Source organism: Myotis brandtii, unplaced genomic scaffold, assembly GCF_000412655.1.
Source record: "Myotis brandtii unplaced genomic scaffold, ASM41265v1 scaffold503, whole genome shotgun sequence".
NCBI classification, from domain to species: domain Eukaryota; kingdom Metazoa; phylum Chordata; class Mammalia; order Chiroptera; family Vespertilionidae; genus Myotis; species Myotis brandtii.
This window is the reverse complement of record NW_005369181.1, coordinates 699,630-704,362: the sequence shown is the minus strand read 5'-3', so window position 1 is coordinate 704,362 and position 4,733 is coordinate 699,630.

The window sequence follows — 4,733 nt, the reverse complement described above, 5'->3', positions numbered from 1 at the left end:
AAAGGAGGAGTCATCTTATCTGTGGGCTGTAACTACCCAACCACCTATTTCAAAGGTGGTTAATTGACTAAGTATAATTCAGAACTAGTGCTTTCCTTGATCTAATTTTGTTTACTCACAGCAGAAGAGGCATTGCAATAATAACAACAACATTAACATTTACTGAGAAGTTAAAACCTGCCAGAAGTTTCCAATTGTTTTGTGATAACACTCACAAAACCCATGAGGTAGGCATTATTATAAACTCTATTATACAAATGAAGATACTGAGGCAAAGCGAAAATAAGTCACTTCCCAAGATCACACTGGTAGTAAATAGTAGAGTTCAGAGTCCATGCTCTTAACCAATATGACAGTTTGCCTTGCTTATCTACATGTTTAGACTATTTACATAAAGTACATATACTTTATGTATAAAGTATAAATGAGTTATCTATTTACTGAGGTGCAGAACAACATACAGCAAAATATTTTTGAAGTCATGTCAACAAGGCATCAACAGACTAGATGAAAACAGGGCCGAGAAATAGAAAGACTGAAGAGCAAGAGGGATTCTGTGGAAGATTAGTCAAAGATGTCCAAAGGAATGTTGAAGTCATTAAAAAAATGAAGTTCTATATTCCTTTCTGCCAATAACATGGGATGTTGACCACATACTCATGTTTCTTAAATAGAAAGTCTTCTCCTTTCTAAATTTGTTCATATTTAAAAAAATATATGGAAGGGTAAATATACTTACTGCTAATAAATTATAATTTAAGCAATTTCCAATAATGGTTATAAAAACAGAATTCAACTTCCATCCCATGATTATTATATTAAAACTAGAGGCCCAAGGCATGGATTCATGCACATTGAAAGGAAATTAATTAGAAGAAATACTTTAGAGGCCAGGGAGGGACATCAGGAGATTGGCTGCCCAGGGAGGGACTGCGGGAGGTTGGCTCCAGGGTGTGTCTGGCCCGTCTTGCCCAGTCCCAATCACCGGACCCCAACAGCAAGCTAAACTACCCGTCAGAGCATCTGCCCTCTGGTGGTCGGTGCATGTCATAGTGACTGGTTGAATGGTCAAATGGTTGAATGGTTGAATGAACGGTTGGACATTTAGCATATTAGGCTTTTATTGTATAGGATTGAAAAGGATTCAAGACAAATGGAAAAAAAAATGACAGCATATATCTCTCAAATTTGTTTTGCAGATTATATATCACATAGGTTAATGTATGGAATATTAATGAAAGAGAAATAGTAATCCATAAATTTTAGGCAAATAATAGATATCAAAATGTTCATATAATATTTGGAACTGGATTTATATAATCAATTTTGCCTTAAAATGCATAAGTCAAATGCAATACTTGCATTTGAAGATAGCATATATAACATGGTAAAAATTTCTGGATAAACTATTACTTTCTGATGATGCCATGCTACAACACAAAATGTCAAAAGAAAGGTAAATGATGCCTCTTAAAGGTATTTTTTTTTCCCTTTAAAAGTTATTAAAATTTTAAGTAAAGGGTGTAAGCTTAGTATAATCAATGTTGAAAAAAGCATTGGGATTAGAGCTATGTAGTGGCATTTTTGAGGGCAGTTCCAGTGGACTCTTGGTCAGCAACAGATTCACCTGGTTATTGGGTTTGGTGGAAAGAAAATTTACCTTTAAGATGATGACTTTCCAGATGTGAAGGATACATTTGAAAATATCAGTGGTACTTGTTTTTATTTTCTGTTCTTCTAGCATAAACAGGATTATGAGTAAAATTTCTATTAGACATTTTTTTTTCTCTTTTGCTTTCTGCATACTGATTCTCAGTGAAATATGTCCTCTTCTTGAATACATAAGCTGGAATACATAAAATATTTCAAAGTGTATTAATTTTATTTAACTTTACCTATTTTTCCTACTAGCTTTACTGAAAAATTTGCTTTATTGGGGGTACTATGGCTATATACATATCTAGGGATTCATTTAAGTGATTTGTGTGTTGCTGACATTTGTATTTTATCTGATTGTTTGAATATTCCTCTCTTTATTTACCTAGGTTTTGATTCCCAGTCTCATACCACTACATCTGACTGGCTAACCCTAAATCATATCTGGAAAACTAGCTTTTTCAAAAGATTGTGGAAATACAGAATTTAGTTTTTCTATATGTGCCATCAAGAAGACACTTCAAAAGGAAATTAGAATAAGTATTGAGATAGCCAACAAATGGTATCTACAAAAACTTGCAAAGATTTTTTAAAAGAAAAATATGAAATATTACCATTTGTGACAGCATAGATGGACCTAGAAGGTATTAGGCTAAATGAAATAAGTCAGATAAACACAAATACCATGTGATTTCACTAATATCTGTCATCTAAACAAAACATAACAAATGAATAATCAAAACAATACAGAAACAGACCAATAGATTCAGAGAACAAGCTGATGGTTTCCAAAGAGGTGGGGGTAGGGGAATAGGAATTAAAAAAAAGAAAAGAAAAGAAAAAGAAAAACATTACACCCCTCAACCCTCAAAAAAACAAACAAAAAATCTTCTAAAAATGTCATGTTTACACATCAACCTGTAGCAAATATATTTAATAATTCAGTTTTATAGCTTCAAAAATTACTTCTTATGCAGCAACACCAAATATATATGTAAATAAATATGAAATGCCCACTGTGTTTTTTCAGTACTTTGTTTTCCTTGTGCATAATGCATTTCAACTTATTCAATATCCCATTCTGAGATGTACCTAATATTCAATTCATAATTGAGCCTATAAAAGAGTAGACAAAATGAACTATATAAAAATTAAATGAGGAAAATAATCTCAGATAGAGATGTAGATAGTTAAAGGAACAAGTTCTCCTGGAATTGTTCTAATATTTCAGCCAATATCAATGTAAGAGTATATAGAGTATATAAAGTTATACACTGAGTACATAAAGAAAATTAATGATCCAAATTAACTTTCATACTTCACAAAATTAAAAAAAAAATAGTGTTGTGGCAAGCCTTGGCTTCAAAGAACCCAGTTGTATAAGAAAGAATGGTCATTCTCAGCAAGGGTCCAAACTTCATTTCATTAGAATATAAACGAAGTCATTAAAAAGTAATATTAGCTGCAATAAATTTTGGAGTATGAAATGTTGCTTTCTAAGAAATGGTTTTAGTTTATTTAATTTGGTATTACAGTATTAATTAGTATCAGAGTTATAAAATTGCAGTGTTAGCCCTGGGCATTTTGCCACTCCAAGTGCTATTTTCTAAAATAAATCTAGCTAGAAATAATTATGTTTACAGTGTGGGAGCTATGATTCTTTATTATGAATTAGATTCAGGAGATGATATTTCAAGAGTTGTTTGTGCCACAATATTAATAAGTTACCAATGTATAGACCCTCACAGAATTATAAGTACATAAATGAATAGTATTCCATATATATACAGAGAGGGTAGCTTTACCTTTTCTCCTTTTAAAAAGATTTTTAATCCCTGGAACTTCAACATAATGACACCCTCACTGGTGTATCATTTGAATGATAACCAGGTTCTCTTGCTTCTACAGAGCATTCCAGTGTCTAAAGTAGAGACTAGGACTTTGTCGCTTCCTTACCAGCCTATATGGTTCTAGAATTTCTTTTTTCTTTAATTTTCTTTAATAGTTTTCCATAATGCATGTGTATCTCTTTATACTCCTCCCTCTTATTAAAAAAATATTTTGATTATTTTATAAAAGGGATGCAGGAAGCCACCCATTGTCTTCACTATCAGAGAAGTGCAAACAAGGATCCTGGAATGCTGGTGAAACTTGAATCCATGTACTGCAATTACCTGCCTAAGAGCTAGATGTGTATCCAACATTGAATAAAAGGCTGGCGAGGCCTGGGCACCAGTGGAATTCCTTTCTCTTGCATTGGGCTTGCCCACCTGGCCCCCAATATTTCCAAATTATTATTTCTTGTCTCGTCTCTTTCATTTGCATACGGCCCCTTCTCCAGATCCTGAACCCTGAACCATGCAGGATGTGGGGGAACATTCACAAAGGGATTTATTAATATGTTTACTATATTACACAGAGAAAAGAGAAACATCAATTTTAAATAAAATTAAAATAATAAAACTGTTGTCTGGCCTGTGTGGTTCAATGGTTGAGCGTTAACCCATAAACCAGTAGGTAATGGTTTGATTCCTGTTTAGGGCACATGCCCAGGTTTATGGCTCAATCCCCAGTAGGGGATGTGCAGGAGGTAGCAGATCATTAATTCTCTCTCATCACTGATGTTTCTCTCTCTCTCTCCCTTCCCCTTCCTCTCTCTAAAATCAATAACGACAAACAAAAGATAATATAGTTAATTCAACCAACCTCTAGTAAGATTTTAGTTTTGAATTTCTTTGAGAGTTTTCAAAATAATCTGAATTCTTAACTAGTTTTAATGCTCTTTTTGGAATGCCAGCAATTATAAACAAAATGTCACATCAACACATTCTAGTCTTTGTTCTAAATAATTACTACATTGCAGTGATATTAGTATAATCTTAATTACGAAATTTTACCTACTTTTAAATCCAACATAAACTAAGAAGGAAAAAGTGTTTAATAGTGGAACACTTTCAGCATTTAGGACATTCTTTACACCAGCTCACTGAGTTTCAAACAATGAATACAAACATTCAATTTAAATAGAACATTTTATGTAATTACCAGAGGCCCGGTGCACAAAAATTTGTGCAATG